Source organism: Bactrocera oleae, chromosome 5 (genome assembly GCF_042242935.1).
Source record: "Bactrocera oleae isolate idBacOlea1 chromosome 5, idBacOlea1, whole genome shotgun sequence".
Taxonomy (NCBI): Eukaryota; Metazoa; Arthropoda; class Insecta; order Diptera; family Tephritidae; genus Bactrocera; species Bactrocera oleae.
This window is the reverse complement of record NC_091539.1, coordinates 29,766,868-29,780,943: the sequence shown is the minus strand read 5'-3', so window position 1 is coordinate 29,780,943 and position 14,076 is coordinate 29,766,868. Positions and strand designations below refer to the sequence as shown.

The following is a 14,076-nucleotide window of genomic DNA, read 5'->3' as shown; positions in this document are numbered from 1 at the left end:
CTCACGTTTTTTTTTCTTAATTTTTTAAGGAAAACGGTAATTTTTTTTAAATACATAGAAATTATTTTTTTTGTACCACTCGCTTAAGTACTACAAAGCACACAAAATCTCCAACTTTGGTTTTGGCACTTAACCGGGATTTACTGTATTTGTGAAAGAATGTAAATATTCGAATTTTTCGTACACACATCTGCCCGTATATATGCACACGACTTGTTTTTCCCTACAAAGTGTCTTCTCGCGACGATGGCAAAAGCTAAAAATCATAAATTGAACAAATTTCTGATATTCCCTCTAGAAGGGAAAAGTGACAACCCCTCAAATATGAGTATTAAAATATTTTAGAATAAAAGTGACAACATAGTATATTAGTCGATTAACAATTCAAGAAACTTTTTAAAGTTTCAATATTCCTTTGATTTATGTATACAGTAAACCCCGGGTAAGTATCGCTCCTCCAATCCCTCTTATCTGCCTATGTCTTACTGCATCTCACGTTTTTTTCTTAATTTTTTAAGGAAAACGGTAATTTTTTTTAAATACATAGAAATTATTTTTTTTGTACCACTCGCTTAAGTACCACAATCGCTTATGTACTACAAAGCACAAAATATCTCCAACTTTGGTTTTGGCACTTAACCGGGATTGACTGTATTTGTAAAAGAATGTAAATATTCGAATTTTTTGTATTGTAAAATTGCTAGTCAAAAAATCCAGTTTTCAAATTTCGGGAATAGACGGAAGAATTAGACAATACATAATTCAAATAAAATTTGCCCAATCACCATAGTCTCTTCAAACGCGGATATAAGAATAGATGCACAAGTCATCGTTCTACCTGAACTCGCAAATTTGTTTAAAAGCTATAAAGTAAATAAAAAACAATGTGAAAAATGCTCATATCTCAAATTAGCAGATCCCAATTTTCATACCGCAATATATCACAAATCGATATATTATTAGGCAGTGACTTAATACTTCAGATAACTCTTGTAGGTATAGAGAAAATCTGCAATAAATTTTTAGCCCAAAACCCAATCTATTGGTGAATATTAAGTGGCCTGTTCACAGAAAAAATTAATTCCTTTAGAACTCAAGTTAAAAATATTTCAAAAGTATATTTAAATAATCAACTCAAAAAATTCTGGGTTGTAGAAGATCATAACCTTCAGCAGAAGGTGCGAAACCTATTACAATTCCACAACAACAGGAAACGAACATGGTCGTTACGTTGTGCGAACCCTAAACGTAGATATTTATCTCTTGATTTTCCACATCACAGAGTAATAAGACCAGATAAAATCACAACAAACGTACGAATTCTTTTCAATGCCTCAAAGTGTACGAGCTGAGGTAAATCACGCAATGATGTACTATACTACACAGGGCCAACATTACAACCTGATATCAAGCTGCTAATACTAAACTGGCGCATTTTTAAATATGTATTTAACGGGGATGTAAAAAATATTTACAGGCAAGTTTTAGTACATAAAGATGACCAAGATTTCCAACATATAGTTTTCCATAAATCAATTAAGAGTCCAGTCAGCGACTACAAACTTAAAACAGTTGCCTTTGGCATCAATTGTGCATCCTATTTAGCCATTAGGACATTATACGAAGTGTCAAACAAATTTGCCTTTAGCGACTTCTGTGCTACAAACACAAACATACGTTGACTATATTCTATAAGGCAACCACAGTCTCTCATAAGCCTGCGAATCCCTATCACAAGTGATCAAAGCACTAAATTCAGCAAGGTTTCCCCTAAAGAAAATTACAACATATCATCCCGAGATAATCAAAAACGTAAAACAGGGAACACGTATTAGATACAAACTTCCTTAAATTTGAAAAGGCCAGTAATACGAAAACCCTCGGTATTCAATGGAATGCGATTACAGATCAATTCTCATATACAATTGACTCAATATCTGCAATGTCAGTCATAACCAAACGTCAAATACTTTCTTCGGTGGGGTCGGCAAAATCCCCCCGGAGGATGCCGTCTGGTAACAGATACCACAGTTTCACGACAAAGGCAAAAATGGGCTGGCAGGAGTTCGCCTCTATTGCAGTTGTGAGGTATCTAGTTAAGGTCAGACTTCTTACCTGGGTGTTCGTTGCTCCTCAATAGCACAACATTCTTCCTATCTTACTATGGTCACCCAGCCCAATGGATAGGAGTCAGAGAAAAGGGGCGAATACCCGGAAATACCGTGTGGCATGTAGTTAAAGGGAAAAGAAACAGCAGACAGAACGAGACAAAATCGCAGAACAAACCCCTGGCTCCACAAGACGGGCAAATAAAACCAGAGTACGGCCAGAAGCAGTGCTAATTAAACCGGCAGAAGGTCGCAGCTATGCCGAGGTGCTCCAAACCATACATCAACACGTCATGGCGGATCAAGACAAGGTGGAAGTCCGGGCAATACGGAAAACAAAATCAGGGGCCCTGCTCCTCTAACTGAAGAAAGGAGAAAAACCAAAACCAGAGCTCCAAAACGCGCTTAAAAACAACCTACGTGGTATAGCTTCTGTAAGCGAGCTGAAGTAGAAAGCCACAATAGAGATGTGAGACCTCGACTCCCAAACTACCGGAGCAGAAGTTACGTCCTCAGTAAGAAGACTGCTAGAGGAAGCAGATAAGAAATAACAGTGAGGACCAGCGCCCCAAACACTCGCGAACAAATACGCGCATATGTGACATTGACAGCAGACAACGCAAACAGGATACTTAAGGAAGGCCACATGAAAATAGGATGAATCAGCTGCAGGATGAAACTCATGAAGGAAGACAAAAGATGCTTCAACTTCGGTCACCTACAATGGGAGTGCAAAGGGCCTGATAGAAAAGGCCAAGGATTATGCATACGTTGCGGGAAATCCGGGTACAAGCTGAAAGATTGCACAAACACACCCAGCTGTTGCCTTTGTGGGGAACAAAAGCATAGCCAAACAGACAATATCCCAGGGTCTCGCACGTGTGAGTGTATGTGTGTAACATGCACAGAAGCAAAACCGGTGACTCCCTGCTACCACAGCTCATGCTGGAATTCGGAACCGAAGTAGCAATCATCAGCGAGCAATACAGGAAAGTGCAAGACGGAACATGGTTGGAGGACATCACTGCAACAGCGGCAACATGGCTAACGGAAAGCAGCGGCTTCAAAAAAACAAGCAGCGGGAGAGGAAATGATTTTGTTTGGATAAGCAACGAAAACATCACGATAATTAGCTGCCACCTGACACCGAGCGATCCTATCTCGGAACTCCAAGCAAAGCTCGATGCCATTGAGGATAATCATAGCCGGAGATTTCAACGCCAAGGCACACCGACAACAAATTCGAGGGAACGCAAAATTCTTGACATGGCAGCTAGATTAGGACTTATCGTTGCCAATAGAGGATTCCAAACAACTTTCAGAAGGGCGGGATGCAACGACACAGCCCCCGACATTACGCTGGTATCTGAAGGATTCGCAAACCAGCTACGCGAATGGAAAGTGCTAGAAGACTACACAGGTAGCGATCACTAATACATATCCTACCTCATAGGTCCAGACAAAAGTCAAGTAACAACTAAAAGAAGAGGAACACGTAAATGGAACGTTTCCAAGCTAGACTCAGGAAAGCTCCTCGCAAGCATAAACAAAAATCTACCAAAATACCACGCAAGTAGCCCAGCTATGTTTATTGTCAAAGAAACACTGAGCAGCATCACAGAGGCATGTAAGGCAGCCATGCCCAAAATAAAAGGCGGACATCCTAAGAAACAGTTTATTGGTGGACACACGAAATACGAAATCTGAGACAAACTTGCCTGCGTAAAAGACGACGGTACACAAGGGCTAGAAGAAGAGGAAGAAACGAAATGAAAGAGCATAGGGATTTTAAAGCTGCGAAAACTGAGCTGAAAGATGCAATAATAAAGACAAAGAAAGATAAATGGGAAAAGCTACGTAGCGATATAAACAAAAATCCTTGGGGTCTCGGATACAAGATTGTAATGAGAAAGCTCGGGGCGAAACAGTCCATCCCAGAGTTAAATGCTGCAGCCATGGAGCTCATCGTAAACACTCTGTTCCCAACATAAGTTCTGGGAAGAGACCCACCAGAGTATATGCAAGAGACCTCATGCCCACCATTCACTCTGGAGGAAATGAGCATGATCGCAAAAACTTTAAAGGACAAAAAAGCCCCTGGCCCTGACGGGATACCAGTGGAAGTGATAAAGCTAATCGCCGCAGAACGTCCTCACTTATTGTTATCCATGTATAATGCATGTTTGAACGAGGGCATCTTCCCAGAAGTATGGAAGAGACAACATCTGACCCTGATAAGTAAGGGCAACGGAGACCCAGAAACACCATCAGCATACAGACCTCTGTGCATGCTAGATACAGCAGGAAAGTTACTAGAAAGGCTGTTGAAACCCCGCATAATGGGCGCCATAAACAATGCTGGAGGCTTATCAGAGCGACCAGGCAGGTCCACAATCGGAGTCGTTGAATACGTCGTGCGCAGCGTGGACAAAGCCAATCGAAAGAACAACTCCTCGAGACCAATAGTCCTCCTCGCAACAATAGACATAAGAAATGAATTCAATAGCTCAAAATGGATAAATATGATAGATGCACTAGAAAGCCGATTCAAAACGCCCCCCTATCTGATGAAAATGATACGAAGTTATCTTAAAGACAGGGAACTGCTATATGACACAAGTGACGGCCCTCAAAGAAAAGAAATCACCTCCGGAGCAGCGCAGGGATCCATACTTGGACCAGACCTATGGAACGTCAGCTACGACGGAATTTTAAACGTCGAAATGCCAGACGACTCTCCCTCGTTGGGTACGCGGACGACATCGCTGCCATCATAACAGCTAGTAATACCAACATAGCCAGACGCAAACTTACACAAGTCATGCTGCGAACACAGACATGGTTGGACTCACACGGCCTTAGCCTAGCCGCAGAAAAGACCGAGCTGATCCTGCTCACTAGGAAACAAATCCCGTTGGAGGTGAACATGAAAGTTCATACAAACGACGAAAACCCTAAAATACCTAGGTATAAGAATGGACAACAAACTGACGTACTGGGCTTAAATTCAGCGCGCTGCTAAAAAGTCAGCCAATATAACCATGTCGCTTTTAAGACTTATGGCAAACATCGGAGGTCCGCTTGCAAGCAGAAGGAAACTGCTCATGGACACAACACAGTCAGTGCTATTATATGGTAGTGAACTGTGGGCCGATACATTAAATGTGAAACATAGACGGAAAGTAGTTGCTAAGGTGCAGAGAACAGCAGCCCTGAGAGTCGCCTCGGCCTACCGCACTGTATCCGAATCCGCAGTGCTAGTGATAAGCTGCGTAATCCCAAGAGATCTACTCGCAAAGGAGAGAAGACAACTCTGGTTACGGAAGAAAAATGGAACGGAAATACAAACAAGGAAGCAAACACTCGAATTTTGGCAAGATCGGTGGAACGAGCTGTTTCCAGAAGAGAGCGGGGCGAAACTTGGTACTGGAACAAAGGCAAGTGCTAGTCAACGACCAGAAGCTAAAGCTGGCTCCCGGCCCATACCAAACCCTGTGGCGAAAGCTTGGCTGCTAAGCAGGGGAAGGAGGGAGATGCCAAAAGTGCTGCTACTAGTTGTGCGTCGGCTGGAGGATGGCTTGTTTTTAAGTTAACCGCATAGCGAAAGAACGGTCTGACTTCATCCTTATTATAAAATGGAGAGCGTTTTTGCAGACTGAAGACACCAGGGTATAATTTATACATGGCAAGCTGCGTGGGTAAGGCATGTCATATTGGCTAGTAAAGCTTAATGTCTTCTTAATACACAGCTATAGAAATAAAGACACTGCAGCAGTAAGCGGGGAGAGACACAAATAAATATCGACCGATGTCACTCTAAATGCCGTATGATGAAGAAGAAGTACCATCGCAGCTGATTAAAGAGCTGGTACGAGACAGCGAAGCATTCAAGTATTCAATTTTACGAAAAGGGTCAGTAGCTCTTTAATTATTTACTAGGAAATAAGCTTTTGTTATGCAACAGAGGCAGTATGACAACATTTATAACTAGAAATCGACAAGAAGTATTAGACATAACACTTGTGTCGGAAAAACTTGTAGATAAAATTACCCATTGGAGAGTTCTTGAGGAATACTCCTTTTCAGATTACCGCTATATTATGGATGCCCCTGCAGGTGAACAAAGACGACCTAGACAACCTTGTTAAACAGTTGACAGTTTCTTTTCGACAAGCACTAGAGGTGGCTTGTCCAATAACACGTAGTAGGGAAGAATTGGGCCCCCTGGTGATCTCCCGCAATTAAAAACTTACAGAAATATTGCAGGAAGACTGAGATAACTATTATAACCTCTTAAGATCTTATAAAAAACGAGGTAAGGAAGGAAAAACGAAATTCGTGGAAATCTTTTTGTAATTATATCGGGAATACGGCAGAAGCGTCTCGACTTAGAAAAATAATGGCACAATCCGTACATAACATTGGATTCCTCCAGAAGCCAGACCACAACTGGACGGTATCCAGTGAAGAGTCTCTAGGCCTGCTAATGGATACTCACTTTCTAGGCAGCTTCGAAAACTACACAATGTAGTATACACTGAGCAGTGAAGTGGATGCAAAGTCCCCTTCTGTAGACATAGTGTCAGATAGTAATGTTTATTGGGCGATAGGCAGATTCACCACACAATGGAGTATACACTGAGCAGTTAAGTGGAAGCAGAGTCCCCTTCTGTAGACATAGTGTCAGATAGTAATGTTTATTGGGCGATAGGCAGATTCACCACACAATGGAGTATACACTGAGCAGTTAAGTGGAAGCAGAGTTACAGCAGTTGCAGCAGTCCAATCCAAAAGATTTCAGATCAATTACTCTTACCTCAATTCTCTTAAAAACTTTGGAAAGGCTAATAGAAATACACATAAGGAGCAAACTAAACCCACAAAAATGACAGTTTCGCAGCATGCGTATTCTAAGGGAAAATCCACAGAAACGGCATTAAGTTCCATAATTCCATAACCACGGGTTTCGAAATCTTACAGAGCTGAATATAAATCCAATATTGCATCCCCTTCCAGAGAAGAGCAGGAAAGGGGCGCAGGGATAAGCATCTATACGGATGGTTCTAAACTAGATATCCGAGTGGGCTGCGGTGTCGTCTCAGCTAAACTAGATACCAAAATCAACTTTCGACTTCCAGACCATTGCAGTGTTTTCCAAGCGGAGGTCACAGCAATTAAAGAAAGCTTTCTTGTTGTACAAGGAGTGCGATCACAACAAGAAATACTTATATTTATATATACAGACAGCAAGGAGGCTTTGAGATCACAAATCCTAGGATTTCGTCTAAGGTAGTGAAATAATACCTAGATCTCTTAGCGGATCTAACATCCTATTTCACGATAAACCAGCAATCTGTCCCAGAACATAGTGATATCCCCGAGAACTGTGTAGCAAATGAACTAGGCAGAACAGGAACCACCCTACAACTAGATTCCCGTAAAGAGGGTATAAGTATATGGTATACGCACATGCCAACTGTTAAAATTCAAATGGAATGATATAAGAACTGTAGAAGGATTACTAACAGGCCGGCGCAACTACAGCGCACGGTTAAGTTGTCATGTAGCTGGCTGGCCCCCATCTACGCGAACTGTAGATTAGGCCATGTCCCGAAGGCCTGGAGACAGGTTAAGGTTACGTTTATTCCGAAGGCCGGTAAAAGCTCTCATGTCGGTGCAAAAGATTTCAGACCCATCAGCCTATCCTCGTTTCTGTTGAAAACGCTGGAGAGACTTATGGATCTGTACATTAGGTGCAGAATACCGAGGGGTAAACTGTTACGGTCGGGTCGGTCGACACTGCTTTGCATGATGTAGTGTCATGGCTGGAGATAGCGCTGTTGCACAAGGAATTTGCAGTGGGCACCTTTCTCGACATCGAGGGGGCCTTCAATAACGTGCGGCCAGAGGCAGTGGTTAAAGCCCTCGAAAAGTTTGAAGTGGAATCGAACCTCGACCACTTAATTTTCAGTCTTCTTTGCGACAGAACTGTCGTAGCGGAGTGGGGTAGTGCCAAGTCAACCAGAAAGGGTAATAGGGGAACTCCGCAGGGGAGTACTCTCCCCACTGGAGGGACATTGCCGGTAGGTGCATTGCTGCGAGGTATGCTATTAGGCTCAGGGAAGCTGGGCTTTTGAAGAGGTCCGAACAAGGACACGCCACAAATTCTCTCCTCATTCAGCTGCATTCCTGAAAATTTGGATCACTGCGTCACAGCGGCCACTCGAGGCGGCTTTTTCTCTGCTCATATCCCGACGAGGGAGATGTGGAGGGGAAGAAGCCGCTGGAGAAGAGGCGTGGTGAGCTTTTTCACGGATGGGTCGAAGGTATGAGGGAAAATTGGAGGGGGGTTTTCTGTAAAGAGCTCTACGTCAATCTTTGATTCAGGCTACCGGACCACTGGATCGTTTTTCAGGCGGAAGTGGCCACGATCAAGGTGGCGGTAGAAGTACTGTTACGAAGTGCAGCTTCGTTTAGAGAGGTGAGCATTCACTCCGACAGCAGAGCGGCAATACAAGCCCTGAGTGCGCGAACCATGCATTCAAAGCTAGTCAAGGAGTGTCTGTCCTCTCTAGAATTAGCATCCGGCTACTTCAATATCAGGCTCGTTTGGGTGCCTGGTCACAGCGGAATCACTGGGAATTGCAAGGCCGATGAGCTGGCCAGGGGTGGCACCCTTGCCCCGCTCACATCGGAATGGGATCGAGTTGGTTCTCCACTAACGTCTTGCATTCTGGCTTTGGACCAATGGACCTCGCATGCGCTCAGCAGACGCTAGTCGATGACCAGCTCCTGCGCGACTGCGCGATTTTTCTGGCCGAGAGTGGATTGCAGGAAGTCGGGGGATCTTCTCGCCTTTAACAAAGTTCGACTCACCGCCATGGTAAGAGTTCTTACTGGGCACTGTCCAATGGGAACTCATGCGGTGCGGCTTAGAATACTACCCGATGGGAGTTGTCAAAGCTGTATGGAGGAGGGCGAAGTGGAAACATCCCGGCACTTTCTCCTCCACTGTCAGGCTTTTGCTAGGTTGAGATTGAAACATCTCGGCAACCACACTTTTGGCGGACCAGAAGATTTGGCCGAAACAGATATTGGCCGTCTCAACAAGTTTGTCATAGGCACAAAGCGCTTTGTCGACATGTAAGGGTCTATTGATCCGGCTCATAGGAGTTTTGGGTACCACAACGGACCGGCGTTTAAGCTGTCCAAGTGTGATCCTTCTTAGGATCGACCCTCTAACCTAACCTAGCTAACAGGCCACTGTCTAATCGGCAAACATGCCAGTATACTTGGAACGCCTTATAAGGACTATTGTAGAAGCTCTCAGGAGATAGAAGACGAGGAGACCATTAAACATCTTCTATACCACCATTAAACAGCCTTCTATAGGTGGTATCACAATGGGCCTCCTAAAAGCCTAGGTGTGTCGTAAGACAACAACTCTACCTACGTACCTACCTAGACTGTCGATTAAAGGCGTTTTGTGGGCGTGACAATAGTACCAATGCACACGTATACCTAGTTTTAGCAAGATATCTTAATTTTTACTCAAGTTATGGCCTACACTTACTTACGGGCGGACTTACTTTTTCCTCAGATATTGAATATTTATAAAATTTCATCATATATATATCGTAATGAAATATATCTCTGAAAAATTAAGCGGTAATATTTCGATTAATAAAAATTGTGGCACTAATAAGATAGATATAGTGTTTTGTGTTAGTTTGGTTATTTTATTATAAATATCTCGAACACGAAGCAAAATGTTGTAATCAAACTAAGTGAATAATTAATGTTTTTAATATAAAGTTTGCCAACACCTAAAAGCGTTTGATCCTTGAAAATTACGAAAGTATAAAATGTTCGTTGTCGTTGAACTTGTCTCTTAGTTCCTTGTTTATTACCTACTTTCTACGGAAAACATAATGCATCTAGATGTTTTCTTATATAAACATTATTAGTCCATTTTGTTTTTTTTCAGAATCAGGATTTCACAAGTGCCTACCCTAATTTCTCGAATAAGGACAAAAGAGATAAAACGGAGTATGTGTGCATATAATATTTAGACTAACATAATGATGGGATGCAAATAAAATGTATTACTTTGCAGGTTCTCTCCGACGGTTTTAACATTTGTTGGAGTTCTAACCTTTATTATAATGATCGTAGGTATACAAGTATTTGGAAATTTTCTCACCGTTGCTGCTTTGTATAAATGCCCGAAAGTTCGAAACGTAGCCGCCGCTTTACAAGTATAATAACATATGTGCTTATGTTCGCATATAGGAATAGATTTACAAAAACAGTTTATAACTTTAATAATATAAGTTAAGTCGACTTAACTAAATTGTTTACAACCTCATTCAATAAGTGTGTGTAATAATCTTGAAACAATAAATACTGTACTCGAGCTATTTTACATTTGAAGGAACTTAAGTTATTCAACAAAATTATGTTCAAAATAAGCAAAATCGGTTCATTTAATCACCGAGCTCTTATTTAGAGGACCAGACGTTCTCGGGCCAACCCGCTGATACCGTAACTATCATAAAATCCAATTTTATTTGAAAAATTACGTTATACCGTGCGTTCAAAAACAACATTTTTGTTTTCCAAAGTGTAGGTATCGTTTATTGATAAAAATGTTGTAATTATGGAAAACACATAGTTTTATTAAAGCTGACGTTTATTCAATAATTATTTCAATCTCCCGCGTTATTTATTATAGCCCGACATATTCGATGGCAATTTAGTTTCAAATTTTCGGCATATTCCACATGACCTCCAGGTATGTTGGAGTATCCGAATGAAATCTTCTGTTGTCATTAAATGTTTTCTTGATATTCTGGCTTTCATTAAAGCCAAAACATTCCCTATTGGATTAGTGTCTGGTGACTGTGATGGCCAATTTAAAGTAACATTATGGTTTTCTTGTTTCCATTGAGTACAGAGTTCGCTCCTATGTTTCTAACTATTCTCTTCTTGCAGTACCCAATCAAGGTTATTTTTGCCGTACAACATTTCAGCTGACTTTAGTAAAGTACAGGTTTGATTACAGTACTGCTGCGTTTGATGCAAGATCTCTGAAGTCTGTCCCGTACTGTATTTACATATGTGTATATCTAATCCCTTCTTAAACAAAATTTCTTTAACTTCTCTAACACTACACTGAGCAGTGATTTCTTCTAAAAAAGGAGAGCAATATCTTTGTCCTCACTTTTAGATGTCACGCAATTCCTCCCTCTTCCTGGTTTGTCCGCGAATTAATCGCGCAAAGGAAATTGTTATTTTTTTAACGCACTGTATAATTCAAACAAATCTGAAAAAATAATTTTAAATATATTTTTATATTTGTTTCAGCATTTTTAGTAGATACTAATTAAATTTTTACTACATAGATGGAATTATATTCTTTATCTGTAATTTCGCCATTATTTACAAAATCCTTTTATCAAAACAATGTACATATGCATATGTACGTGGTTGCTACTACTTATATAATAAATACATTAGATCCTTAGATGTTAATAAAAATGGATTTGAAAAAATATTATTTCTTTTAGTTGTTAAATTAATATTTAAATATAAACATTATTTTTATACTCTCGCAACCTGTTGCTACAGAGTATAATAGTTTTGTTCACCTAACGGTTGTTTGTATCACCTAAAACTATTCGAGTTAGATATAGGGTTATATATATATAAATGATCAGGATGAAGAGACGAGTTGAAATCCGGGTGACTGTCTGTCCGTCCGTCCGTCCGTCTGTCCGTCTGTCCGTCCGTCCGTGCAAGCTGTAACTTGAGTAAAAATTGAGATATCTTTATGAAACTGGACATGTTTCTTGGTACCGTGAGACGATTGGTATTGCAGATGGGCGTAATCGGATCACTGCCACGCCCACAAAACGCCATTAATCAAAAACAAATAAATTGCCATAACTAAGCTCGGCAATAAGATACAAGACTGTTATTTGGTACACAGGATCACATTAGGGAGGGGCATCTGCAGTTAAAATTTTTTTTTTTAAGTGGGCGTGGTCCCGCCTCTTAATAGGTTTAATGTGCATATCTCCTAAACCGTTAATGCTATAATAACAAAATTCACTGGTTCAAATGTTTTTAGCACCTATACTTACAGTGTGAAAATGAAACGAGGAGACAACCCCGTCCTCTTCCCATATAACGCTACTGTTAAAAACTACTAAAAGCGCGATAAATCAAGCACTAAACACGTCAGAGACATTAAATTTTATCTCTGGGATGGTATGAGATGACTTTATAGGAACCGCGTTCAAAATCAGACAGTGGGCGTGGCACAGCCCACTTTTAGGTGAAAACCCATATCTTGAGACCTGCTGAACCAATTTCAACAAAATTCGGTACATAACGTTATTTTCATATTTCTATGTTATAGTTCGAATCGAACTACAACCACGCCTATTTCCCATATAACACCATTTTCAATTCCATCTGATTCTTTCACTTTCCACTATGCATATCAAGCAACAATGATTACCAAAATTACTTGTGACCAAAAATTGTCTAAATCGAACCAAAACTGTTCAAGCCCCTAAGCACTAAATATGTGGACCCCAGTGCCAATAGTTGACCTTCTACCGAAAATATCAGCCAATCCACAAAGAAATCTCAAACGAGTATACCATTTGACTTTGCGAGAGTATAAAATGTTCGGTTACATCCGAACTTAGCCCTTCCTTACTTGTTTTTTACTATTTTGGGGATTGAACAAACTGAATAGAGCTAGCTCAACAAGGGATGATAGCTTCGCATAAAAAACTGATCTGCCAAATTTTAACATAGAAATATCAAAAAATCAAAGAATCCCATTGAAAAAGAAATACACTGCACGTCCCCTGGTAAGCACACCTTCATTAGACTAATACCAATTTTTTGGTATTTTTTATTATTGACTTGCAGCTATTTTAATGTTTTCAGATTTTCTCCTCTTTGTGTGAACAATCACTGGTAAAGAAAACATGCGATAAGAATGTCCCGTTATACATATGTTTTTTGCTATTTTTTGTTCATTTTTGCTGAAAACTGTGCTTTATTTTTGCGTCATTAGGTTAGCAATGCAATTTGATTTGCATTTATCTTCGGAATTTGAATTCGTATAACTCCCAATTTTTTTGTACTACTAACTTTTTTTAATATGGCTTAAGGAAAGTTGTTACCGATTAAAGAAAATGCAATAATCGAAACATATGATGAGAGCTTCCAATGATTGAAAGATCGAAAAAAGTTGCCAGAAGTCGAAAATGTACAATTTCTTGCGTAATATGTCAGAATTCGGTCGAAATAATAAAGGCGGTAAGAATAAAGGCATATCCGATGTTAACCAGATTTTGAGCAAAGCATCCAACTCCTATTAATTGACCGCCAAGATAAGAGCAAAAGCTGGTGTTAAAGTGAGCTTATCTACTATTCAAAGGGTGCTAAAGAAACAACAAGTAAGGAAGAGCTAAGTTCGGGTGTAACCGAACATTTTATACTCTTGCAACTTGCAAGAATCAAATGTCTTCAAGTGATAGAAAAACTTTATATTAAAAAAAATTGCGAAAGAACTTAACATTTATTTTTCGATTCCATTCGTTTGCTGATATATACTTGAGAACATATTTTCAAATATCTAATTAACACACTGCACGTCTAATTCGCCATAAAACTAGTTAGAAAAACCAAAATCGTTATATGTAGTGTATGGGATTTTCACCCAATTTTATCCATTTTAAGCACAAAGATACATTGTTATTAGAAAAACCCGCTCTCTCATTTTCAATAAGATAACTATATTGAGTCAACTTTTGGCACTGGGGTCCACATATTCGGTATCTGGGGGCTTAAACAGTTTTGTTTCGATTTAGATAGTTTTTGGTAAAAGTTGGCACACTTCAAAGGTTCTATTCGTGCAAAGTTTAATCTCGATATATTAATTGGC

The 14,076-nt window shown here is 40.3% G+C and overlaps 1 protein-coding gene across 1 annotated transcript in view; it reads left to right on the top strand.

Moving 5' to 3' along the window:
• LOC118681514 (E3 ubiquitin-protein ligase TRAIP-like) overlaps positions 1-10,533 on the top strand; it is a 43,909-nt gene extending 33,376 nt beyond the window's left edge. Inside the window, exons 2-3 of the transcript XR_011396485.1 lie at positions 10,096-10,157; positions 10,225-10,533. The gene's annotated coding sequence lies outside the window, so the exon portion shown is untranslated. The remainder of the gene's footprint in view (positions 1-10,095; positions 10,158-10,224) is intronic.
• The last annotated feature ends 3,543 nt before the right edge of the window (positions 10,534-14,076 follow it).